This window comes from Dromiciops gliroides, chromosome 6 (assembly GCF_019393635.1).
Source record: "Dromiciops gliroides isolate mDroGli1 chromosome 6, mDroGli1.pri, whole genome shotgun sequence".
In the NCBI taxonomy this organism is placed as follows: Eukaryota; Metazoa; Chordata; class Mammalia; order Microbiotheria; family Microbiotheriidae; genus Dromiciops; species Dromiciops gliroides.
In genome coordinates this window covers 6,104,725-6,119,959 of record NC_057866.1, presented here as the reverse complement: position 1 = coordinate 6,119,959, position 15,235 = coordinate 6,104,725, and positions in this window count along the sequence as shown.

Below are 15,235 nucleotides of genomic sequence, written 5' to 3'. Positions count from 1 at the left end.
TCTCCAGCTCATTTTGCAGATGAGGGTTAAGTGACTTACCCAGGGTCACATAGCTGGTGTCTGAGGCTGGATTTGAACTTGGAGAGATGAGTCTTCCTGACTTCAGGCCTGGAGATCTGTGCACTGTGGTGCCCCCTAGCTGCCCAATAAATGTTTATTAACCATCCATTATGCGCCAGGCACTGCACTAAACGCTGGAAATGCGAAGGCAAAAGATAGTCCCAGACTTCCAGGAGCTCACGATCTAATGGAGGAGACAACAAGCAAACGAATATATACAAACTATAGACGGAATAAGTAGGAAATTATTAACAGAGGGAAGGCACTAGAACTGAGAGGTTGGCAAAGGCTTCCTGGAGATGGTGGGAGGCTAAAGGAAGCCAGGGAGGTGAGTAGGCGGAGGGAGGGAGGGAGGCAGAGAGGGAGGGAGGATGGAGGGAGGACGGAGGGAGGGAGGGAGGGAGAGAGGAGGGAGGGAGAGCCTTCCAGGTATGAGGCAGAGCCAGAGAGAATGCTCAGAGCTGAGAGATGAAGGGGCTTGTTACCCCAAACAGTCAGAAGGCTGGGGTCCCTGCATCAAGTGGTGGGGGGAGGGATTAAGGTGCCAAAAGACTGGAAAGGTAGGAGGGACTAGGTTATGAAGGGCTTGGAATGCCAAAGATTTTGTGTTTTGTCCTGGAGCCAATAGGGAGCCCCCAGAGTTTCCTGAGTAGGGGGTGACGTGGTCCAACCTGTGCCTTAGGACATACTCTGGGAAAATTTGAGGAAGGAGCAAATATCTTCAGCTGGCAGGAGAGAGAGAGGGATCCCAAAGCGAGACTTCGGACGAGGTTTCTTGTCTGCTCAGTGACCCACCGGGAGAGCAGGGGGCTTCCAGCTCATCTCAGAATCCAGTTGCCGTTGGTTTAGCAAAGCCCTGGGCTTAGATTTGTCTAGAAGTCACTTCTGTGATCCCGAATCTCCAGATTCTCAGACCTGAACATCTAACCAAGCCCCCAAACCACACACACACACACACACACACACACACACACACACACCATCCTGGACAAATGACCATCCAGCCTTGGCTCAATGCCCTCCATTGAGGGGAACTCGCCCATTCCTAGGCCAGTCATTCCACGCTGGAAGTTTGGCCCCTCATAACCTTGCGATGATCAACTTACTTGATCTTCACAATAACCCTGTAAAAATAGGTGCTGTTCTAATTCCCATTTTACAGTTGAGGAAACTAAAGCAGGCAGAAGTTAAATGACTTGTCCAGGGTGACTTGGAGCCCCAGTGGAAATCCTATACAGGTGTTGCCTTATTTCCAGGGGAATATATTGTAGAGGGAATGACAATAATCTGTCCTCATTGCTTCTGTAATCCACTGTGAAAACAACCTCTGAAGGTGGAGCCCAGAGTCAAGGGGAAGGCTCCACTTCCCTGGAGCCTGAGGCTCCCCAACAGCATCAAGGGCACTGGCTCATGGAGCCTCTGCCACCAGGTTATCACTCTGTGCCTTGAGGATCCGGCCGAGTCAACAAGACCCATGGCAGGCGTTTGAGCCACACGAAGGGGGAATCCTTTAGATGTGGCTGCAGACCTGAGGGCATTGGGGTGGAGCAGAGGGGATAGAAGAACCAAGGTGGAGGGAATGATAGTGAGCTCACCATGTGCAGGGGACTGTGCCAAGAACTTTACAAATATGGTTTCATTCAATCCTCGAGAATCTGGGGAGGCAGCTGCTATTATTTCCCCCATCTTACATTGGAGAAGGCTAAGGCAAGTAGGAGTTAAGTGTCCTGCCCAGGGTCACCCAGAGAGATGTATCTGAGGTCACATTTGAACTCAGGTCTTCTTGCCTCCAGGCCCAGAATTTGGGGCACTGTGGTGACATCCAGTTACTCTCTTCTTCTGACACTTTATCACCTACTCTCTGTAGAGCCACTGTCCCAGTTTTCTCCACTCCTGCCTGCCCAGCAGTGTTGGCTTCTGGCTGCCAGGGACTAAGCCTGAAGCGCCGTGTGACTGTGTCTGAGAGAAGTTGAGGAAAGGAGAATTCAGAGGACCGCCCTGCATTTTAGGCTTACTCTGGACCTTGAAGTCCCGCATCACTTGGCTGTGTCACTCCCCCAGCCATCCTGCTCTGGACCTCAACTTCCCCCTTGGACTCTATGGTCCCCTAAGTCACTTCCAACTCAATCTCAAGACAAAGGAAGGCGAGAGCAACCTTGGGGTCACAAGACCTAAGTCTGAGTACCATATTTGCCTCCTGTGTGACCCAGGGCAAGTCACTTCCTCCCCCTGGACCGAAGCTTTGTCTAAATGGGGTGGGAGGAGGAAGCTGGATGATTGCAATGTTCCTCCCAGACCTTAATGTCATGGTCCTGTGATCCTGCTCTGGAGCTGGGCCAGAGCAGCAGCCACCTCCTCCAGGAAGCCTTCCCTGATAATAAACTATCCCCTCTACTCCCCCCCCCCCCAAGGTAGAAGTATTGGTTTTCTCCTTAAATTTTTCTTGCCACAGTCCTGTGAGGTAGAGCCCATCATTATTATTATTTTTTAAATCCTTTTTTTTTCTTTGCAGGGCAATGAGGGTTAAGTGACTTGCCTAGGGTCACATAGCTAGTGTCAAGTGTCTGAGGCCGGATTTGAACTCAGGTCCTCCTGAATCCAGGGCCAGTGCTTTATCCACTGCGCCACCTAGCTGCCCCCTGTCATTATTATTAATCATCCCATTTTATGGAGGAGGAAACTGAAGTTCAGAAAGGCAAACAGAATTGCCCCCTGTCCCATAGGCAGCACATGGGGAGCAGGAGATAGAAAGCACCAGCCTGGAGTCAGGAGGACCTGAGTTCAAATCAGACCTCAGACACTCTATGTCACTTCTTCTGACCTCTGGGTGAGTGCTTGCCTTGTGTGAGTTCTGTCTTTTAGACAAATGTACATTTGGCATTCGGCTCATTGAGGCTATACTCTCTGCAGTAGTTGGAATGCTTGGCAGTTCAGCTCAAGGAGGGCCCTCAGTGCCCAGTACCTCATCCTGCCAGGGGATCTTCAGAATCTGCCTAAGACAATTCAAATGGAAGCCATTCCGTTTCCTGGCATGGAGCTGGTAGCCTGTCCCTGGACACAGGCAGACAACAGTGAGGTCAGCACAATGGCTCTGTAAACCTTCAGTTTGGTAGCAGCCTAATACCTCTTCTCTTCCCTTTGGAGCCTCCCAAACACTGAGCTAATGCTGGCAATGTGTGTCAACCTCATTGTCTATGTGGACATCCCTGGAGAGTATACTGTCGAGGGAAGAGAACTCATCCCCAGCATTCAAAACTTGTCCATTTGCTATAACTGATGGATGATGCGGTGCTGGCTGGTGGAGAGACCCCATTTTCTTGGCGTTCATTGTCAGACCAAAATTAGTACAAGCAGCAGAGAATCAATCCCTACTCTGTCACATCTCAGACTCAGGCTGCATTGAATACACAGTCATTTGTCTTTTGATCCGTTCATAAATTCTATCTCAGTGAGGCAGAGTTGCTTGAGGTCATTAGCCTCACTCTCTCTTCCAGAGTCATGGAAGTTCAGTGGCAAGATGCAAGTCAAGATGACTGGTGATGGCCTGGAATGGAGTGGCTGAACTTGGCATCTTTAATGTCTGCCCATGCTCTAAGCCCTCCACAGTACCTGCTTCGGCCGCCTTCGCGGCTGTCGGAACAGACTGTTCTCATCGGCTCGTTCCCCCTCATGGGCTTGGGTTGACCCTCCCCTAAATCGCTGATGGGTGTGAGACCCCCTCAGGTACCCTCACCCTGGTTTAGCCCATCTGCCAAAATGGTGTGGACACTATTCATGCTACAGCTTCTTGGAGCCACAGGTGTGGACACCAGAGATGAGGAGCATCCCTGAGAAGAGCTCAAAACCAAGTACTAAATAAAAACTTGGGGGGAGAAAATTGGCGGGGGTGGAGTAGATGCTGAGGATTCCTGGCAATTTGCTAGAAGCAAGCCAGGAGGTGGGCAAAATGTAACATTGAAATATGAAGCAAGGTGGTTGTTCAGTCATATCAGTCATGTCTGACTCTCTGTGACCCCATTTGGGGTTTTCTTGGAAAAAATACTGAAGTGGTTTGCCATTTCCTTCCCCAGCTTATTTTACAAATAAGATGAAGTGACTTGCCCAGGGTCACACAGCTTGGAAGTGTCTGAGGTCAGATCGGAGCTCAGGAAGATAAGTCTTCCTTGATTCTAGGTCCAGCACTGTATCCACTGCATCACCCAGCTGTCCCCTATTAAGCAGGGAGCCCTGAGGAATTTCAAACCCAAAGTCAGGGTGAGGCCTGTGAAAAAGGCCTTACTCTTGGTGACCAGGAAATATAGACAAAAGACCATAGACACTGGACGGTGCCCATTAGCTGCTACCGTGCTGTATCCCAAAGGCCTTGGCACCTGGGGAGAAGAGGAAATGCCCATTCTAGTCAAGGCTCTGAGAAAAGAATTTCCTTACAGGAAAAAAATCTCAGAGTGTTTTTCTATCTAGTCCCAAGACTAAGACTAAGAAAGTGCCAAGACCGGCGGGCCCACACCCCTTGTCAGGAGCTTTACACCACGTGTGCACATCTGGCAGAGAGCACACAAGCCACAAATCCAGGAGGGAACTGGCCAATGGGAAGAGAGAGACATAGCACCATAAGACAATGCTGCTGTGTGAGCAGCCCGCCCGTGCCTGTGCCTGTGCCCTGAGTCTCCCTGGTGTCCCCTGTGGATGCACCCATGCCCACATATATGTGTATGTTTATACACACATGTACATACTGACACACCTGTGTCTATATACATGTGTACACACATGTGTGTGTGATCCTTTAGACTCTGCTCATTCGACTTGGCTCTCCAGCCAGCTGGGTAACATTTGGTCTGATGCCAGTGGCCACTGAATTCTAGTCTCCCTCCTCCAGGCTTTGAAATGCCTCAGACCAATTTCTCCCATAACAGGATGATGGTCTGGGCCTTTTTGGGGGTCTTTACCTTTCATTCTGATCCTGAAACCCAGTTGGCATTTGGTGAAGCACGGGGAAGGGGCTTCCTATGTGAGAGGCCCCGGGTTGGGCTCCAGAAACGAGCTCATCTCTCCCTCCAAGGCTTCATTTCCACTGGGAGATCCAGCCAAGCCATTGATTCTTGGGGGCTGCGTTGGCCTCTGGCCACCAGCTGTAGGGCAAGGGAGGGGGCTCTGTGGGCTGCTGGCCAGACGGCTCGAGCTGCCTTGGTCAAAGCTGCAGGGACTGGGTCTGTCCGGAGATGAGGCTTCTCACAAGGCTTCCGGCACATCCTCCCTGCAGCCGTTGAACACTTCCTCCTTCAGTGGAAATCCCAAAATAGAAGATGCTGCAGCCTCTTCATTCATTCTCTTGTTTTCCTTAAAGAGGAAGTGGGAGGATTAAGAGCTGCCAAGAGGAAATGGGGGACAGCGAGGAGCAGAGAAGAGAATGGAAGAGACAGAAGTGTGCCGAACCATGTCAGAGGTAACCCCGGCAAGCCCGCCGTTGGGAGCAGGGAGTCAAGGCAGGCGCAGATTTCTGCTTGGGAATCTGCTGCATCGACCCCCTCCTCACGGCACCGTTCGGCCAGGTTGGCCTGATGGCAGGACTGTGTGCACACGATGTGTGGATCCCGCCTGGAAAGCCTCCTGCCCGCCTGCCCCTCCCAACCTCCCACAACCCTCCTTTCAGGGGCCGGCTCTCCAGGAGGCCTTCCCCAGTGTTGCTGTCTCTCCCGCCAAAGGCGCTTCCCACTCGTTTTGCGCAGATTTATTTAGGGAATTGTTGTCTCTCCCTCAGAATGTAAGAGCCTTGAGGCAAGAGCTGCCGCATTTGCGCCATGGCCCTGGAGGCCAGGACAGTGCTCAGCACATAGTAGGAGCTTAGTGAGTGCTTGGCTCTTGATTGATGCTCAAAGTTTTAAAAATACAAAACAATCCCGGTAACCTAGGGTTGGAGAGTACGCGCCATCGGGAACGTGAGAGTCCCTGTGGCCTATAGGTTTCCTGTGGGAGGCCATGCTTGGCCAGATCCCTGATGGAGACCAAGGGAGGGCACCAGGTGCAGGGGACGGCCGGTGCAAGGGACAGAAGTGGAAACGGACTTGGCAACTGATTGGATGGGAGTGAGGGAGGGCTAGGGAGGAATTGGGGATGACTCTGAGGTGGAGAATTTGGGGGACTGGAAGGTTCTGCTCTCCAAAGAAATCAGAGAGACTGGTTTAAGGGGGTGCTTCATGAATAGGGGTAGGGAACACACGCCAGGATGTGATGAGTGCTTTGGAGGAACACCAAATTACAGGATGCGTGATACCCATGATTTGTCGGACCAGTGCCTTGGGAGGCCAAAAGGCTTGGGTTCTAGTCCCCACTTGTCCACTGCCTACCTGAGTGTCCTTGGAGAAGTCCCTTTTTCTCTCTAGGCCTCAGTATCCCCATCTGTGATAGGAAGGGGTTGGACAGGCTAAGGTCCCTTGTGGCCCCAACATTCGTTGTCTTCCCTAGAACAATCGCTTCCCCACACCATCCCCATGGCCCAGTCACCTCTCCCCAGAAGGTACAAAGCCAGTTCTCCCACTGAACAACAGAAGGCTGGGTCTGCATTAAAAAGCCAGCCATGAGAGGGCCCAAGCAGCCTCAGGCTATCAGGGACCTTACATGGGGTGGCTTTTGTGGAAGAAATGACCATGAACAAAGGGTCAGGACTGGGGAAGGGTCAGGGCAGATAAACTCTGCCATTGGGGGATGGTGAAAGAAAGAGGGAAGAGCCAAAGGAAATGGGCCTGTGGGAAGAGGCCTTGAGCAGGAGGGAGGGTGGGCGCCCGCGGGTCCCTCCCCATGCCCTTTTGTCCCCCAGCTGTCCAGCACCATTATCTTCCAGGCAGAGCGTCCGTTTTTAATATCAACTGCGGCTCTTGGGACTGTCCCCAGACCAAGGCAGCCGGGTGAGGGGTTTCCCCTGCGGGCAGTACCAGGCCTCAGAATCAGCATCAGAGCCTCAAAGTCTCAGCTTCCGAGGGACCAGAGAGACATCTCACCCAACCCACCCCTGGGCCTTTACCAGCCAACCAGGTGCCCCCTGGCTGGTAGTGGGTGGCAGAGCACTGGGCCTCTATCGGGAAGACAGTTCACATTTGCCAGCCACCCTTGGCAAGCTACTTATCCTGTTCACCTCAGCTTCCTCACCTGTAAATGGGGGCAATGATAGCACCTGCCTCCCAGGGTCCCCATGAGCATTAAATGCAGTTCTATTTGTGCAGTGCCCAGTGCAGGGCCTGGCACCCAGGAGGCATTATCCAAATGCTGCCCTTTTTCCTCCTTCCCCATTCAGATGTAACTCCAAGACCTCCAAGGAAGGGGAAGTCACTAACCTCCCAGCTCTGGCCTGTCCTCTTGGTGATGGTGCACTTGGGGTCTCCAAAGTCCAGCCGAACGGACCTCTGCGCCTTCCCTCGCTCCCGGCCCTGCCTTCTGGGGCCACGCAGAACAAAGCCAGTTCTTCTGTGGGCCAACCCTCCAGACCCTTGCAGGTGACTCTCAGGTCCCCCCACCCAAGTCCTGTCTCCTCCAGGTATGTGACAGGAAATGGGTCCTTTCCCCGACCCCAGTCATCTTCCTTCGGATGCTTCAAATGAGTGTTGTCTTTCTTAAACCAGGCTGCCCAGAGCCAGCATGATGAGGGGGCCAGGGCAGAAGCCGGGCAGATTGCCCCCTCCCCCCGCTTGGTATCCGTGCCCCTCCCAGGGCAGACCCAGAGCTCCTGCCCTTTCTGGTGTCTGCCCCAGCCAACGTTTGATGGGGCCTCCCCTCACTCTCGAAAACTTCTGCCACTCGTCTGCATCCAAGCCTAGGACATGTCCCTGCAACAAGAAAACAAGGTGTGAAGTTAGGGAGTGGTCAGCTGAGAGAAGCCTCTGACTTCACACTCACAGGGAGGTTGGGGCTGAGTGAAAGGCATGAAGGGCTGGGGGAGGGGTTTTCTGGGAGTCAATCCCCGTCAGCAGATGGCTCAGATATGACAACACAGATTCATAGATCGTCAGGTTCTAAGGATAGAGCATAGAATGTCCGAGCTGGGAGGAACCTTGGAACACAAACGGTCAGCGCTGGTTTGGAACTTAGAACATACCATGTCATCCCTGGGAGGGATCTTAGAACATAGAACCTAAGGTGTGACAGTGGGAGGGGACTTAGAACAGGACACGGAGAGTCAAACCTGGACAGTGCCTTCATTTGACAGATAAGGAAACTGAGGCCAGTCAGGACAATGGCTGGTACGAGGTCAGCCAGCAAGTCAGAGACAAGATGGAGCCGCCTCATCCAGCCCTCTTTTCTTCCTGCCTCACACAGCTCTGGCTTAAGGCAGACTTTTAAAGCTGACACTGGGAATCCCTCACCCCTCATCCTAACGACTGATTGCGTCTCACAAAAGCCCAGCCTCACATGCCTCCCATCTGCTGCCTTCACGCCTATTCCGGGGCTGCTCATCGGAGCTGAAGGGAATCATGAAACTCAACGTGATGTGACATGATCTCAACTGGGCTCTCACTACAGCAAGGTAATCCTTTTATATCTCCCTAACTGGCTCCCAACCCCGTCCACCCCAGTGGCGACTCTCAACAGTCACGCCTCTCTCCCCACAACATTTCCTAACTCTTCTTGCCAAGGTAAATCTCACTACTTGTACCTGAAACCATCCCCTTCTGTCTTTTCTGGGAAATTTTCCTCTTTATCTTCTGTATGTGTGTATCTTTTTGTCTGTGTCTCTGTGTCTCTATCTCTGCCTCTTTCTGTCTCTTTGTCTCTGTCTTTATCTCTCTGTCCCTCTCTTCTCCCCTCCACTCTCCTCCCTTTTTCTTCTCTTCTCTGTCTCTCTCTGTGTGTCTCTCTGTCTTTCTGTCTCTCTGTGGGTCTCTGTCTCTCTCTCTCTCTCTGTGTCTTTCTATCTCTCTCTTTGTGTCTCTGTCTTTCTGTCTCTCTGTGGGTCTCTGTCTCTTTCTCTCTCTCATCCCTCTGTACTGGCTCCTTCCCTGCTTCCTACAAATACTCTCAAGTCTCCCCTTAACAGATCCTTACTTGATCCTGCCATCATCATTAACTGTCATCCCATATCTCATCCTGTATCTATCTCCTCTCTCCTACTTGGCAAAACTCCTTGAGAAATCTGTCCAGATTAGTTCCCCCAACTTTCTCTCTGATCATTTGCTTCTAGACTCTCCGATTGTGTTTCCCAGTACTCAGCAAAGCTCACCTTTATCTGATAAGACCTAGTTCCTCATTGTCCCCTGAGTGCGTTTTACTCATTCCCATCTCCATGGCTTCACTCATCCCGTTCCTCCCACCTGGGATGCCCTCCAACCTGGCCTCCAAAAAGTCAACTCATCCATTGTTGCATCTGCTTTTGTTTGCATCAGACTAACATTGCCTTTGTTTGGTTCAGACTCATTCCTGAATTTTTATAAATAAAAATAACTCTTAATGCCAAGACCAATACCTTTGGCCCCTCTGATGGAGAGTCAGCCTCTGACAGAGACCCCAAGGGACAGGGGAGTCTACAGCTGCCCTCCCACCACCACAGCTCTCAAGAGCCTAAGTGCTTCCCTGCCCACAGGCAAATGCCCTGGGGTCTGTCTGGCATCCTAGCTCCTGCTCTGTCCTATCTGGGTGCTGGCTGGTCCAAATGACACCCAACATCTGGCTGACAATCCCAACATCCAATTATCGGGGCTGATCCAAATATCCAGATTGGGGCCTGTAATCTGCAGTCTTCTTCCAGATGTTTGGGATGGGGCCGACCCCGACATTGTCTGGGAGAGGAAACAGACCTCTCCTCTCGCATGCTTCAGAAATGCCGGGCGACAGAGTTCAGCAGCGATCAATTACTGGCCAAGGGAAAAGGTAAGACAGACACATGAGACGCATTCCTTCTCCGACAGCCAGGACCGGTCCAGCTCAGGAGAGGAAGACGGGAAACAAAGCGGCCCACTGCTCTCCCAATTAGGTGGGCTTTGAAAGTCACCCCCCCACCCCTGTCTCCCCCTCCCCATGAGCAGACATATGCCTCTGCCCATCAACCGCTGGACAAAATCAAAACAGTTGGGGAAAGAATAAGGGAATGTTTTAGGTAGCACATGGAAGGCATACAAGCCTGGAGGAGCCAGGGCTTCCCTAATTGCAACCTCCTGCCTCGTAAAGAGGCATCCAGGCCAGGGAGCACATGGGACATCATTTCTTTCCTTTTACCATTTCAAATGACTTGTGTCCTTTTCTCATGCTCTCTCACCTGGGTCCTTTGTAGTAATTGCTTGGGGCCAACCTTTCCTCCTCTGTGAATTCCAGGCACTGGGCTAGCCCAGCTCACACAATCAGACCAGAGCCAACAGAAGATGCCGCTCATTTCTTGGTGCATTTCTTTCAAGTTTTGCATCAAGGGAATTGGGAGGAATGCACAATAACTTCTGCCAGGTGTTATTTCCATCTGGGGGGATGGCTGGAGCTGATTCATGTATTCACCAGTCCACTCATTCACTCTCTCATTCATTCACTTGCTTGTTCATTCATACATTCAATAGTTATTTACTGAGCACCCACTAGGTGCTAGGTGCTGGAGGAATCCAATAAATTTTATAGAACCCAAGCTATCTCCAGGTCTAGGTGGTCAATCAGATGCCAAGAGGATCCCAGGATTATGTGAGTAAAGGAGAGGAATATCTAAAGGTTGGCTAAGATATTGCTTGGCTAAGAATTGTCAAAATGGCCCCAGCAACCTATTAAATGGGAAACTGGTAGAATTTGTGATGGCATCAAAAATATGTCTATCTGAGAACATGCCAGTGGTTGACCTCTGGGCTGCCCCATTCAGCCTTGGTGAAAACTGATCTTTCTGGACTCCAGTTTCTCCACTCTCCAACTTACTGGCCACAATTCTTACCTGATTCACTTTCCTGAAACCCTATTTTAATCAGTCTATACCTCTACCCCCAAGCAGTCAGGAGCTCCCCATTACTTCCCCAGTAAAATATAAATTCTTGCTTCTGTCACTCAAGCCTTCCACAGTCTAGCTCTAACTCACCCATTTGGTCTTCCCGCCCCCCCCATTCCCCTTTCCATTCTAAATTTGGCCCATACTCTAGGTCTGACAATTTCTTCCTGACTTTGGCCATCCCTGTATGTTTATTCATCCCAATCCCTCCAAGTAAAATGGGCTCTCCCTCCCCCTCTCTTATTGAAGTCCCTCCTTTACTCCATGAATGCTTCATTGACCTACCTCAACTTCCTCCCATTTCATGGGCCCCATTGTCCAGACCATGTCCAGGTTAGCATCTTCTCTCCCAGGTAGCAGAGTTGTTTGGCTCTCTCCCTTTTGATTGTAAGCTCCCTATGATCAAAGCCTGTAGCACCTCTTGTGGTGTCCTCAGCCAGTGTGAGGACTTGCTACAAAGTAGGGATTTGGTGAATTAAACTCAGTGGTAGCATACAGACTGACTATCTGGGCCAGCTCTCCCCAAGCCAGTTCAGTTCATCCCACAATCATTTCTTCAATGCCTCCTCCGTGGCTGGCACTGTGCTCAGGGCTGGCAACCTAAGGACAAGAATGAATTTGGTCAGAAAGCTTGCAAAGGACAGGGAGGACAGAGACCAAGTATCGAAATAAGTATACACAAAGTAAGTAAAATGTCATTTGGAGACAGGCGCTGGAACAACTGAAGAAATCTGAAGCCTCAGAGAAGCCTTAAGCTGAATTGTCAAGGGGCGTCTGGGGTAACAAGTTGGGGTAAGGAAGATGGCATGCCAGGCATAGGATGCAGCCAGGCAGAAGCATGGAGAGGGGAGATCCAGTGTCCTGGGTCAGCAACAGAAGATAGTCCAGTTTGGCCATAGAGCCTAGGAGGGGGCTGCATATACAATACATTTGTCTACACAGAAGACACAAAGGAAATAATACCCATTTCTGACTCCCTGCACAGAGACTGGGAAGCTGGATGGAGAGTCACAGGGTGAGGGAAACCTCACAGCTCGTCATACTATATCCCTCCCAATACCCTCTCCATCAACTGAGACACTGGATGAGAAGTGATGCGCTTGGCGGGGACCCTGTCAGCCCCTGGGAAGTGGCCGTTATCGGGGGATGGCTCTGTTCCTGGGGAGGACCCTTCAACGATGGGGTAGGTAGAATCCTAGAATGTCAGAGGTGCAGGGACCTCTGGGGTCATGGAGCCTGACCCCCTCATTTCGCAGATGAAGAAGTAGATGCAAAGACAGGAAGTGGCCTGTCCAACATCATGTGATGAGTAAGAGTCAAAGTCAAAAACTGACCCCAGTATCCTGACCCTGCAGTGTTTCTATTGCCCAGAGAATCCTCCACTATCCGTCCTCGCTTAAGGAAGGCCCGAGGGACTCTGAAGAGTTCTGGATTGGTTTCGGTTCTTAGAACCTCTAGAAAACATCAGACCTTCTCAACTCGCCCCTAAGCCAGGGCAGGTGGCCACCTCCTCTGCCATCTCAGGGAGCCAGCCTTGTCTCCAAGCACGGGACACTAGTGAATGATCTTTAGAACCAAATGAGGTGGTGGGCACGTCCTCCTGGGGCAGCCTTTGCTCAGCTTGCTCACTTCCCCTCTGGGGAGGCTATCTGGTATGTGTGTGTGTGTGTGTGCCTGCCTGCCTGCCTTTAAATGGAAGCTAAACCTCTGACAAAGACAATGGGAGTTTCGGGGAAAGGAACCAATTCAACAAATCCCATTTGTACTAGATTTGGCCAAAGATTGTCACTTCTCATCCCCAAGGACCACTGGCCCAGCAAAGCTCCCACAATCTGGGGTCCAGAAACATCTACCCAGGGGCCACTGACATGGCCCTGGAGCTGAGTCCTGGGCCCCCGGGCCCCCCAGTCATAAGGACTCAGGAATTCAGTGAAAAACCAGCCCCTCCCCCAGCACATGTTTTCATTCTCTTCCCTCGTGGTGACAGCAAAGCCCAACCTTACCTGGAAACAGCTTTCTAAGGGAGAAATTGGAGGAAGGGGAGGAGGGAGCAGGGAGGGCAACCAGAAGGAAACTACACAAACACACACACACACACACACACTCACACACACACTCACACACACTCACACACACACACATTTTCACATGCTGCTCAGCTCTGATTGCCTTCCATGACCATGTCTGCCAAGACAAGCCTTTCTGAGGTGCCTTATGAGCAGAGAAGGGGACACATCTTTGCCTCTGGCTCAGTCAGGCACAGTCAAATGCCTCAGAACCGATCTGAATTAAAACCTTCCATTATCCAGAATTGGTTTTCTTCTCTCCCCTTTGAGAATGAAGATAGAAATCACAAGAAAATGAAGTCAGGTAGGATTTGCTGGTTTGTCTTTCAGAAAACAATCACCTTGTTTCCCCAATTTCTTCGGCTGACCTGGAGGCAGTCAACCCTCAGCCTAATCTCCTGCACCTCCCCCACCTACATCCGGGTACTGTGTGGTTTCATGGGGAAATTCTGGACAAAGGTTTGAAGGGCCCGTGTTCTAGTCTTCGCTTGCTGTGTGACCCAGGATGGGCCACTCCATGTCTCTGGGCCCCGGCTTCCCCATCTGTAACAGGAGAGCCTAGCATCAGCGGGCGCTGTCCAGTTCCATTCAGTGTCTGTTGGGTGTCCAGGAGGTGGCTCCGAGTCCCTACGGGATGCTCGAGCGGCCAAACGAGGTTGGCTGTGCTCGTCCTTCCCAGTCCAAGACCCTGCAGATCTCCCTTCCCTAGAGGGAGGGACATGTCGAAGAGACTCTCGCCAATCAAAGCTGGAAAGCAAAGGGCTTCCTTGGAGCTCCTGGCACCCCCCAACCCCAGCTCGGGTCCCACCTTCCTGATGGCCAGAGCTGGGGGAGCTTGGCTCTACCCCGAGTGCCTCTGCGGGAGCACTCGGTACATAGATACCAATCTCTTTCCTCTCCCAGTAGAACATAAGCTCGTTGGAGGCAGGGGCTGGTTTTTGTTTTTGTCTTGTGTCTCCGGCACACAGCACATTTTTTGACTTTGAACATTTGGCGGGGGGGGGGGGGGGGGGGGGGGGGGTGTCCAAGCCCATGATTTTATCAATGCAGGTGACTCCCAGTATGGAGACTCCTTTCACTGATGCAGAATAGCATGCCTTCTATAACTCAATGTCTTTTAGATTTGGTTGGGGCACCAAGAGGTACAGTTATTAAGTGCTTACTATATTCCAGACACCGTGTTAAGTGCTGAGCACACAATGAAGAACTTTGACAGGGTCACAGAGCCAGTCTATATCAGAGACAGGATTTGAACCCAGGTCTTCCTGACTCCAAAGATGGCCCTTAGTTTACTCCATCATGCTTCCTCTCACCTTACCCATGGCAAATGTTGAGTAAATGCTTGTAAAGTTGAATCAAATTGAATTTTTGGTTCCCCTTTAATTAAAATTTGATTAGCCAGCACAGGGGCCTGCCTGCCACATACCTCCCACCTACAGTGCCTCAAATCAGGGCCTCCCTGTGTTGGAGGCCCTGTGGTGGACTGGAGGAGGCTGACCAGAAACAAGAGCCTAGCACCCCTGAGGGGCGCATGGAGGCCCGCTTCTGTAAGGATGAGCAGCATTGGCCACACCGGCTTTCTGAGCCAGGTGCTCAACGGAGGCAGACCCAGAACCACCTTTTGCCCAGGACTACCCCAAAACAAAGCTGCCATGGGCCTCTCTTTAAGATCACACGCGCCTTTCTGGTCAGCAGGAAGAAGCCAGCTCCCGCTTTGCCGCCGGATTCTATCTTTTTTATTTTTTCATCCTTTTATTGTGCAGAGGAATTTGAGAAAGCCTGCTTCATCCCCAGGCAGGAAGGGCGTGGGGAAAAGGCCTGAATTAGCATCTCCCCAGACTCCATTTTGGCTTGCAACGTCCAAGCAGCCAGTAAAGCCAGTCGGAGAGTTCCTCTCCTCTCCCTAGTATGAGCTTGGGTGGGGGGCAGATGGAGGCCAGTTGGAGAGCCCCTCTCCTCCTGGGGTGTGGTGGGGGTGGGGTAGGGAGTGAGCCCCTATCCTCCTGGGATGGGGTGGGGGTGGGGTAGGGAGTGAGTCTCTCTCCTCCTCCCTGGTCTGGGGCAGGACTGGGGGACAGGAGGTGTTTAAGAGTACACAGTCCATTTTTATGGGCTGCCTTTCCTGTAAAGGCATTGAGTTAAAACAACAGGATTTGGTTTCACGTCA